The sequence below is a fragment of the Phaseolus vulgaris genome, chromosome 7 (genome assembly GCF_051622355.1).
Source record: "Phaseolus vulgaris cultivar YP4 chromosome 7, ASM5162235v1, whole genome shotgun sequence".
Taxonomy (NCBI): Eukaryota; Viridiplantae; Streptophyta; class Magnoliopsida; order Fabales; family Fabaceae; genus Phaseolus; species Phaseolus vulgaris.
Window position 1 is genome coordinate 42,729,936 of NC_143504.1, and position 12,703 is coordinate 42,742,638.

The following is a 12,703-nucleotide window of genomic DNA, read 5'->3' on the forward strand; positions in this document are numbered from 1 at the left end:
GTAATCTCAGGTGTTTTATATTCCTTTCATTATTCTTGTAATTGTACTTTTATAAACTTGTAAGTGTGTGTGAAATCCTGCAAAGTCAGAGGGTGTTCTGACTTGAGGTGTGTGGTTGCAAAGAGGGTGAGTGAGTCTTGTGGTTTTCAAGGTCACCTCTTTGTGGTTGTGTTGTTGTAATCTGTGTGTGATTACTAGTGGAACCCAGTGGTTGTTCTGAGAATTGGATGTAGCTCAAGGTTGAGTGAACCAATATAAAATTGTTTGTGTAAATCTCTCTCTCTCTCTCACAACTTATAACTGTTTGTTTTTAATTTGGTTTTGCTGCTACTATAAACAACCGGTTAAAACGTATTTTTAACCGATTAAAATTTTGATAACAGCTTCTTAATCATCGTTTGATTGCTTTCCTTGATTGCTTTATCTGTGAATTGTATTAAAGCTTCATTCCTAATCAATCATTGCGAAAATCTTTGATAAACAATTCAGCCCCCCCCCCCCCCCCCCCCCCCTCTTGTTTAAGCCATCAATTCTAACAATTGGCATCAAGAGCTAGGTTCTTGAAAAATATTCAAGTTTCTATTTTTCTGAATTATTTTTTAATGGCTAGCAAGTTTTCTTTTGGGGAAGGTGCCTCTTTAAACAAACCACATTTGTTTTGTGGTGAAAATTATAAGCTTTGGTGTATAAGAATGAAATTCTTTGGTGATTCATTAGATAAAGAAATATGGAATGTTATTTCAAACAATGCTTTCATACATGCCTGAAAATAATTCCGCATCTTATAAAACTGAAAGAGACCACCTTGATTGTATAGCTAAGAACATAATTGTCTCTTCCCTCTGATTCTGATGAACTTCTCAAGGTTTCAGAATGTATCTCAGCCAAAGAAATGTGGGATTCTCTTTTGAAATATCACAAGAACCCAAGGAGTGCCTGACTGGACAAGGATGAGTCCTCTGCTGAATCATCTTCTTCAGAATTCAAGATGGAGGTCTGTCTTATGGAAAAAGAAGAATCTGTGTCAAACCAAGTAAATACATCTTCTTCAAATAATAGTGAAAATTATTTTCAACTTCTTAATGTTTTTCAAGAGACTCATGAAGAAGCTAAAAGATTAACCCTTTCAAATAATTAGTTGAAAAGTGAAAACAAATGGTTGAAAGAGAAAAACGTCTTGAAAAAGATTTGAATAATTCAAATGCTGATTTTGAAAATCTTGAAATGAGTTATCAAAACTCCTCTTGTAAGTGTGATTCTAGTATTTGCAAAAATTGTGAATCTCTTCAAAAAAAAGTTTTGTATCTTGTGAAAACTGTTGACACAATTTCAAAAGGCAAATCAAATCTTGAGAATGTTTTAGCATCTAAAAAGTGTGTTTTTGGTAATCTGGTTTGGGTTTTAACCCACAAAGCAAAAACAATAGTTGTTCAAAACCTTTTTCAACCATCACAAAAAATCAATTAAAATGGGTTCCTATGAATCCTAAGGTTCCTTGGAATCAAATTAACATTCATGGACCCAAATTTGTAAGGGGACCAGATCTTGCCACTTGATTTTTAATTTTGCAGGATTGCTTGGTGAGAAAACAACATTAGTGGTACCTAGACAGTTGTTGCTCCAAGCATATGATTGAGGATGCATCCAAATGCATCAACATTACTCTCAAACAGGAAGGGCATGTGACCTATGGAGACAACAAGGGAAAAATCCTAGGTAAAGGTACCATAGGCAATGAAAACAATTTTCTAATCCATGTTGTGCTCTATGTAGAAGGACTTAAGCAGAGCCTGCTTAGCATCAATCAGCTCTCTGACAGAGGCTACCAAGTTACCTTCAAAACAAACTCTTGTGAGATTCGCCTGCCAAACTCAAAGGAAGTTCTTCTTGTTGGTAAGAGATTAAAAATGTCTATTTGCTTGATATTTCTAACTATATATCAATTAGTTGTCTTCTAACAAAACATGAGGAATCATGGTTTTGGCATAGAAGAATTGCACACATACATATGCATAATTTGAATAAACTGGTTTCAAATGAACTTGTACTTGGCTTACCCAAACTCAAGTTCGAGAAGTAACATGTGTGTGGGGCTTGCCAAAAGGGGAAACAATCAAGAAAATATTTTAAACTGAAAAACTTTGTTTCAACTTCAAAACCTCTTTACACATGGATCTTTTTGGTCCTTCTAGGACTATGAGTCTTGGAGAAAATTTGTATGCTCTTGTGGTTGTAGATGATTTTTCTAGGTTTACTTGGACCATTTTCCTACACTCAAAGAAGGAGGCCTATCCTGAATTCAAAATGCTAGCAAAAAGGTTGCAAAACACATGTTGCGGCAACATTGGAGCAATTAGAAGTGACCATGGTGGAGAATTTCAAAATGAGAAATTCAACAACTTTTGCAACAAGCTAGGTATCTTCCGCAACTTCTCAGCACCAAGAACACCTCAACAAAATGGAGTGGTGAGAGAAAGAATAGATCACTTGAAGAGTTAGCAAGGACAATTCTAAATGAATCATCCCTGCCCAAGTGTTTTTGGGCTGATGTGGTAAGCACAACATGTTATATGATGAATCGTGTGCTTATTAGACCAATCTTCCATATGAGCTACTGAATGGAAGGAAGCCTCACATAGGCCACATAAAAGTCTTTGGATGCAGATGCTACATCCTAAATAATGGTAAGGAAAATCTGGATAAGATTGATGCTAAGGCTGACAAAGGTATTTTTCTTGGATATTCTCTATCTAGCCATGCATATAGGGTTTACAACAAGAAGCTTATGATTGTTGAAGAATCTATGCATGTTGTTTTTGATGAAACTAACAAATCTGAGCAAGGTTTAGCAAAGATCATCACTCAAGAAGATGAAAAGAACATCTTCTTGAAGAATCTGGAAAACAAATAGAAAATCAACCGGTTAATTCTGCGAAACAACCGATTGAAAATTTGCAGCAGAGTGATCTTCCAAAAAATAGAGGATTCCTAGAGATCTCTTTATTGACAACATCATTGGACAGATCAACAAGGCTGTGTCTATTAGAAGGAGTGTGGCAAACTTCTGCAACCATACAGCCTTTGTCTCCAAGATTGAACCAAAGTTAATCAATGATGCACTCAAAGATGAGCACTGGACAACAACTATGCATGAAGAGCTCAACCAGTTTGTGAGAAATGATGTGTGGTCCCTTGTCCCTAAAACAACTCAGATGAATGTGTTAGGTACAAAATGGGTTTTCAGGAACAAGTCGGATGACTCAGGTGTTATCACAAGAAACAAGGGAAGGCTTATTGCTAAAGGTTACAACCATGAAGAAGGGATTGATTATAATGAGACCTTCGCACCGGTAACAAGGTTAGAAGTTGTAAGACTTTTATTAGCTTTTGCTTGCATGAATGGTTTCAAATTATTTCAGATGGATGTGAAGAGTGCTTTCCTAAATGGGATTGTGAATGAAGAGATCTATGTATCACAACCACCTGGATTTGAAGATCTCCAATTTCCCAATCATGTATACAAGTTGAAGAAAGCCTTGTATGACCTTAAGCAAACACCAAGGCAATGGTATGAAAGGTGAAGTTGTTTTCTTCTATCTCATCAATATGAAAGAGGGAAGATTGATAAAACCCTTTTCATTAAAAAAATTGATTCTGCTGTAATCTTAGTTCAAATATATGCGAATGACATTATATTTGGATCTTCTAATGAAAAATTGTGTGAAGATTTTGTAAAAGCTATGCAGGGAGAATTTGAGATGTCTATGATGGGGGAGTTTTCCTTCTTTCTTGGGCTGCAAATCAAGCAATCCAAAAAAGGCATCTTTGTGTGTCAATCCAAGTATTGCAATGACATACTCAAAAAGTTTGAAATGGAGAGCTGTAAAGCTGCAACAACACCTATGTCAACAAATTGTTACTTAAGTGCAGATGAAGTTGAACCAGAAGTTGATCAAACTAAATACAAGGGGTTAATAGGTTCTTTACTATACCTTACTGCGAGTAGACCTGATATTATGTTTGTTATTTTCCTTTGTGCAAGGTTCCAATCCAGTCCTAAGGAATCCCATGTCAAAGCTGCCAAAAGGATCCTAAAGCATCTCAAAGGCACAACATCAGTGGGCTTATGGTATCCTTCTCACTCTCATATACATCTAGTAGGATACTCTGACTCTGATTTTGCAGGATGAAAACTAGATAGGAAAAGCACAAGTGGGACATGCCACCTGCTTGGATCAAGCTTCATATCATGGCACAACAAAAAGCAAACATGTGTAGTATTATCAACAATTGAAGCTGAATACATAGCTGTAGGGAGCTGCTACGCACAAATCTTGTGGATCAAACAACAACTTGAAGACTTTGGATTGAAGATAAGCAAGGTTCTTTTGCTGTGTGACAACACAAGTGCCATAAATCTGACAAAAAATCAGGTTCAACATTCTAGGGCCAAGAATATTGAGATTAGGCATCACTTCATTTGTGACCATGTCAGCAATGGAGATTGTGTGATTCAATTTGTTTCCACAAAAAGTCAACCTGTAGTCATTTTCACAAAACCCTTATCCAAGGACAACTTTTATTATCTAAGGAATGAGTTGGGCATAATTGATATGCATGCTTTGTCTTAAGTTTTTTTTATCCTTCCTTTTGTCTATTTGCGAAGACAAATAGGGGGAGAAGTATGTTGGGATATGTAATGTTCTTATTATTTGCACTTTTATTGCTTTTGAACATTGTTATAAACTGCTATAACTGGTTTAAGTTTGAAATTTTAAAATTGATAAAACTCTTATACAAAATTTCAACCGGTTATTCCTGCGAAATAACCGACTGTTTATATGTGTTTGCACCTTTGTATGTTGACTGGTTTCTCACACTGATTTAGTTGATGTTCCTCTTCGGAAATCACCTAGTGGGAACTGGTTTGTGGTGCTTGTTTGATTGGAATAAATTATCCTGTATTTCAATGTTTGCTCATGAATGCATGTTTTACATATTCTAAACAAGAACATTCTAAAAAGCATCCTAAGAATTGTTAGAAAGTATGGCTTTAAACTAGAGGGGGGTGAATGGTTTAAAGAGGGTTTTCGCAAACTTTTAAGCCAAGAATGAAATTACTTCGAGAATAACTTGATTAAGAAATCAGTTTGCCAAAACACAAAGCAAAAAGCACAGCACCAGAAAAACAATCGGTTGTTTATACCAGTTTACAAATATAAAACTGAAATTAAAGAGTTAAAGGATAGAGAGAATGCACACAAAGATTTATACTGGTTCACTCTTAACCCAGAGCTACATCCAGTCTTCCCAGAAACCACTAAGCAATCAACCCTAGATCACTTACAACACAACCAAAGAAGTGACCTTGATCCCCTTAAGACACACACTTCCTTTGGTCCAGCACAACACCACTAAGAATGCTGATCTTGATCCCCTCAAGAACACACATCACTTCTCAACTATACACACAGAGTTTCTTTCAAAGTACAAATGATTACACTTGTTACAGAACAAATCTGAAATCAATACAAGATGAAAATCCTATCTCACACTTTTTGATCAATGCAATCTCTAAGCAATTCTCAACTTTTCAAAAGCTCAATCTATGTAAAAAAACAAATATGTTTTTCTGTGATTAAAACAAAGTTGTTTGTTGCATAATCTTAACAAACTGTTAATTGCATTTAAAGATTGGTCAAAGCATTAAAAACTGGAGCGTAAACAGTTAGAAAAAGTTTTAATATTTAGTCAAAGCACAAAACAGTTTTCTGTTATGGTCCCAAAACAAACAATCGATTGTTTCAACGATTCAATTGATTGATTTGGTTTGACAGCAAGTCAACCATCAAAAACAGTTTTCAACCTTTCTAAAAGCACCTAAGTATAAAACAATCGGTTGTTTTTCACTTAGTTTGAAAAACACTTTTCAATTATAAGGTTTGAGAATGCTTATGCTTTGGATTCAATCAAGAGTGGATATATACAATTAATCTACCCCAGATCCTATCTAAAGACAGCTCAGCAACAACAAGCACATCCTGCCTTTCATCAACCTTCAAAGGGTTTGGATTTTTCAAAGCTTGAACACACTTGATTCAACAATCTCCCCCTATTTGATGAAGACAAATCTCTGGTTTCTTGTGTTGGATCTGATTGAATTTGAAGCAGTACCTGCAAAAACAACATATATGCAATCCAATGCTTCTTACTTTGAAAGTGATTTCCAGACAAACAATCGGTTGTTTACTCAAAACAATCGGTTGTTACTATCAGCAGAAGTAGAAACATGTTTGATATTAGAGATTTCAGCAGATTTAAACAGTTTCAGAGAAAGATAAACAAGAACCGATCAATTCTCCCCCTATTTGTCTTCACAAATAGACTCTAACATGTATTAAAACAGATTTAGGAAAGATTATGAAGGTCAAGGATACCTAACTCATTTCTTAGAAAAAAAAACCTCTCTTTTGGTAATGGTTTTGTGAAGATATAAGCTAACTGCAGTTTAGTCTCAACAAACTTCACTTCACAGTCCCCATTGCTTACATGATCTCTGATGAAATGATGACGTATCTCAATATGCTTAGTCCTTGAGTGTTGAATCTGATTTTTGGTAAGATTGATGGCACTTGTGTTATCACACATCAAAGGAACCTTGTTGATTTGCAATCCAAAGTCTGCAAGTTGTTGTTTGAGACACAAAATCTGTGCACAACAGCTTCCAACAGCTATGTATCAGCCTCAGCAGTAGAGAGAGCTACACATGCTTGCTTCTTGCTATGCCATGAGATAAGGCTTGAACCAAGAAGCTAGCAAGTTCCACTTGTGCTCTTCCTATCTGGCTTGCATCCTGCAAAGTCAGAATCTGAATAACCAAGTAAATGAGTGGGAGAGTGAGAAGGATACCATAACCCAACAGTTGATGTTCCTTTGAGATATTTCAGAATTCTTTTTGCAGCTTTGAAGTGTGACTCCTTAGGATTTGCTTGATATCTTGCACAAAGACACACCGCAAACATAATGTCCAGTCTACTTGTTGTTAGATATAACAAAGAGCCAATCAAACCTCTGTATTTGGTTTGATCTACCCCTTTTCCAGCAACATCTGCATCCATGTAGCAGCTTGATGGCATAGGATGTTGGGTCTATTAGTGTCTAAGTTCAAGAGGGGAGGGGTGAATTGAGCTTATAAAATTTTCGCAGGAACACACAATTTTTAGTATACCAGAGGCAAAAAGAACAGATTGTTTTTACATGAAACAGATTGATTCTTCAGAGCAGTCTAGCACAATTTGAATTTGTTCAATGTAGAATTGTGATTAACAGAGAATTACAACAGAGTCAGATCAACTGAATATTATGAGGATGAAGGATACAGTTATGCTTAGAAATCAAACAAATTTACTCAACACAAGGTTCTAAGGAGAATGGTTCTTTCTCAGATTTTAATGAATAGACCCGTTTGTTTACAGATCACTTAAACCATCATATAAAACTGCCTTGTTTGTGATTAGAAAGCTTTAACAAATCAGGAAGAACAGTTTTTACTTAAACCCAGAATTAACAGATTCAATTTCAAAAGAACAGATTTAGTTCTTGACAGAATTAAGCAAAACCAGAAATCAGTGTAGGGATGAGAAGAAAGGCACACAAGTTTTTATACTGGTTCACTCATACAGAGCTACGTCCAGTCTCACCTTACCCCAAGGTGGAATCCACTAAAATAGTACCAATTACTTACAAACTTAGCAGTTCTTGAACACTACAAGAACAACACCAACAATGCTGAAAAACCCTATTTCAGCACACCTTGCATTCCAAGAAACCCTATCAAGGAGTGACTAACATTTACACCTTTACAAAACAGAATAAAGGAAAGATTACACCTGAAAAGAAGATGCAAGAACTCAAAACCAGTAGTTCAATTTGCTGCAGAACTGCACCAGCACCTTCACCAAGATCAAAGGTTTCCTAGAACAAGCACACTTGAAAATCTCTTTGGAAAACCTTTCAAAAATCTTTCAATCCTTCTTCTCACATGCAAATTGTTTGATTTCTATCAAAAACGTAATTGCTCAGCCCTTTTTCATGTGAGAGAGACTTTTCTTTATATAGAAAACAGTTTCTAACTTCTTTTCAAAAAATAGTTGAAAAGCAATTATGAAAACAACAGATTCATTTTTGAACTTAACAGTTTTATTTTGTGAAAACCTCGCCAACTCAGCTAACTGAAATAACTGTCTGAGTTGTACCTTTGGTGCCCTAACTAACTTGTGAAAAACCTTTCAGCTGACCAAAGAATAAACCTGTTCTTTCACAGTGAAACAAATTAAAAGATAGCAAACAGGCCAGCTCAGCTTTAACTGAAATAACTAACTAAGCTCTACCTGTGGTGCCCTAACAGAATTTTAGAAAAGCCTTTTAACAGAGAAGAAATAAACCGATTCTTTCTCCATAAAACAGATTTATTTTTTGTACTGATTTAAAACTTTTAAGAGCACTTTTAAAAGCTTTTCAAAAACCCTTTAACCACATCATGTGCTTGATCTAGACTTGGTTAGGCATCTAGAATGGGTCATACAGCAAAAGACAACCTTACACAATTACAAGCCTACATACAAGATAATCTAAACCTATTACAAACTTCAAAGCAAACTAGCTATTTTTCTACATCAAACACACACAACACTAGGTAGAGAAGAGACTTCATCCATCTTCAACAATCTCCCCCTGTTTGATAGAGACAAATCCCCTTTGCACAACATAGTTTGATGTTCACAATCTGTATTAGACTAGCTGCTAAAACCTGCACAGAATTTTTAGACATAAAAACCATAATAGAGCAGTTGTGAGTTTTGTGCTACCTTCATGTACCATGTAGCTTTCTGCGGCTGTTCTTCTCCCCCTTTGGATTCATCAAACAGAACAAAGCATGGGATAAAAACATACAAGCCATTCATCACAGTTCAAACTATAAATCCAGTATTAAGTTCTATTACAAACCTCAATGAAATCAACTAAAAACCAGTGCAGAATAAAGACAAACAGATTAATTCCAAAAAGTTCAACATATAAAAGCTAAAGACTTAGATATAGGATCACTTGTCATTGTAGTAGAGCTCAGCTAGCTGCACTTGAACTCCTTCAAGTTGATCATCCAAGTGTTGAAACCTGGCGTAAGTCATTTCATAGTGTGCCTTCTGCTCATATGTGAGTGTGTCCAGCCTGCTTAGCACTTGTCTTTCAAACATAGACAGAGGTTCACCTCTGTACTCAGGTTCCTCATATGCAACCATTGCATTTTGACTTGTAGCAGCAATATCTTCATGTCCAGCAGAGTGTACTGGTGATGCATCCATGTTCTGCACTCCATCAGCATTTTCTTCTTCATTTTCTGGATCAGCAGCTTCATTTTCAGCTCTGTTTGCAGCATTCCTTCTGAATATCCAGCTGTCATCTTCCTTTTGAAAGCCCATCTTCAAGAGAGTGGAGTTGTCTATTTCACTTGCTGCCTTAATGGTGTCATTTCTCTCATTTGTAGTGTCAACTTCAAAGTAATCAATTAGCTTTGACACAAAAATAGCATATGGAAAACGATAGTCTGGTAACCTTGTGGATTTGAGCATATGCTCAACCATTGTACTCACCCAATTTACCTTGAGTTGGTTCATGATACAATACAGCAGAATCAAATCTTCTTCATGGAGAGTTGCATGATTACTTCCTCTTGGAGTAAGCTGCCAAGCAATGATGTAGGCAAGGAGTCTTGGAATGATTGTGAGATTTCCAGCATGGAATCTAGCCACTGGTTCAGCAGGGTTTCTCACACAACTTCTGTAAAACTGCATCTTGTTGAATCCCTGAATTCCAACAGTGTTACCTTTGCTTACCTTCATTCCAGAATACTTGATTCCTCCCACATTACTCCATATTTCTCTAGTAATCTTCAGCTTCACACCTTTCACATGGGAGACCAAATTTTTGCCATCTTGAACCAAGTTGCTGTAGAAGACTTTCACCAAGTCTGGATAGACATTTCCAGTCATTTCTAGAAAGTTCTTCAGCTTTTGATGCTTGAGCAAGGTTTTTGCTTCGGTCAGATTTTCTTCTCTCAACCAAGAGAATTCCAGCACTTTGGGTGCATTGACTTGCTTTCTGCTTGTCTCATGGATGTACCTTGTCATTGCTTCAGAATCTCCAGCAAACCATTTCTCCAGAATACCTTGGTTGCTGCTGGATTGCTCCTTGGATTTCTTCCTTCTGTGTGATGAGGATGCCATGCTCAATCTGTTTTTCCCTGCACCAGTTTATTAACATACAATTCTAGAAAAAAAATGCAGTACAGATTATCACTTAGAACAGAAATGAAACCTGTGGTGAAGCAAGTGTGAACCTGGACAACTTATAGCATAAATGAGAAGGTGTGAGAGACAAGATGAATTGTGCTAGGTTTATATAGAATCATTAAATCAAATTTTGAAAATCACAGATTTTAATGAAGGAAAATTTGATCAGATTTTGGGAATTATGGGTTTTTAAGAAAAATCAAATCTATTAGATATGATACAGATTTTATTCCAATGGTGCAGTAGGTTCAGGTGTGGATTCACGTAAGAATATCTTGGAACCTGATTTTGGCAAACCAAATCTGTTGCACCTCCACAATATCCAATCAGTTAGGATACCCACACACTAATTGCCATAGGCCTGCTGGTTAATAACCGAAAAAGCAGTCAAAGATAAAGTGAGAGAGAGAAAAGTAAATCTTTCTCTTTCGTAGTCACAGCTGTGATTTCTGAAACAGGGAACAAAACATGTTAAATCATAAAACAACAGATTTAAATTTTCACTGCAGAGGACAATTTAAGCTAATAATACCCAATTCATTTAGAAGAAAATAAAACCTGTCTTTAGCAAGTGGTTTAGTGAATAGATTAGCTAGTTGAAATTCAGTACCAATGAATTGTATATCACAAGTTCCATTAGCTATATGTTCTCTTAGAAAGTGATGTCTAATTTCAATATGTTTAGTCCTTGAGTGCATGACAGGATTCTTAGACAGATTTATGGCACTAGTATTATCACAATTTATAGGTATCTTGTTTAACAAAATTCCAAAATCACTTAGTTGCTGCCTTAGCCATAAGGTTTGAGCACAACAACTTCCAGCAGCTATGTATTCTGCCTCTGCTGTGGAGAGAGCAACACAAGCTTGTTTCTTGCAATGCCAAGAGATTAGACTTGATCCAAGCATGTGACAAGTTCCACTTGTGCTTTTCCTATCCACTTTACAACCTGCAAAGTCAGAATCTGAAAAACCAGTTAAATTTAAGGATACCTTGTTAGGATACCATAATCCAACATCCTTAGATCCTTGCAAATATTTCAGAATTCTCTTTGCTGCATTGTAGTGTGATTCCTTTGGATCAGATTGATATCTAGCACATAAACACACAACAAACATAATGTCAGGCCTGCTGGCAGTTAGGTATAATAAGGAACCAATTAAACCCCTGTACTTGGTTTGATCCACTGATTTTCCTGCAAAATCTTGATCCAGCTGGCAGCTTGTTGAAATAGGAGTGTTGATTGCTTTGCATTGATCCATATCAAACCTCTTAAGCAGTTCCTTGCAGTATTTTTCTTGGCTTATGAAAATTCCATCCTTGAGTTGCTTAACTTGTAGTCCAAGGAAGAAATTCATTTCTCCTAACATTGACATTTCAAACTCACTTTTCATGGTTTTCACAAAGTCTTCACACATCTCTTCATTTGTGGATCCAAAGATAATATCATCTACATAGACTTGCACAAGTATGATATCTTCTCTTTTCTTCTTTAGAAAGAGAGTTTTATCAGAATTGCCACGACTATATCCTTGAGAGAGCATAAATTCGCTTAGCCTTTCATACCATTGCCTAGGTGCTTGCTTCAATCCATATAAGGCTTTCTTAAGCATGTACACATGTTCTGGATTTTTGTGATCTTCAAACCTTGGAGGCTGAGATACAAACACCTCTTCATTGATGTAGCCATTTAGAAATGCACTCTTGACATCCATTTGAAACAGCTTGAAACCTTGTATGCTGGAAAATGCTAGAAGTAGTCTGACAGCTTCAAGACGTGCTACTGGTGCATAGGTTTCACCAAAATCAATACCTTCTTCTTGGTTATAACCTTTAGCAACCAGCCTTTGCTTTATTTCTAGTGATAGCTCCATGTTCATCCATCTTGTTCCTGTACACCCACTTAGTTCCTATGATGTTCATCTCATGCTTTCTTGGAACCAAAGTCCACACTTCATTGTATTCAAACTGGTTCAGCTCTTCTTGCATTGCTGTTATCCAATTGTTGTCTTGCAGTGCTTCTTCCAGGCTTTTAGGCTCAATCTGTGACACAAAAGCCACTGTTCTGCAGAAATTGTTGAGTGAATACCTTGTTGAGACTCCTTTCTCAATTTTACCAATTACATTGTCAAGAGTGAGATCCCTTGGAGTCTTCCATTCTTTAGGCAGTCCTGCATTCACAGTAGATTCTTTGATAGAATTTGAATTAGTTGTATCAAGCTCACTAGATTGATTATGTTGCATAATGGTTCTTAAATCATCCATACCAGGTTCGTCCAGAACAGATTTGGGCACAGAAAAATCTGTTTCATCAAATACAACATGTATAGACTCTTCAACTGCAAGCAATCTTT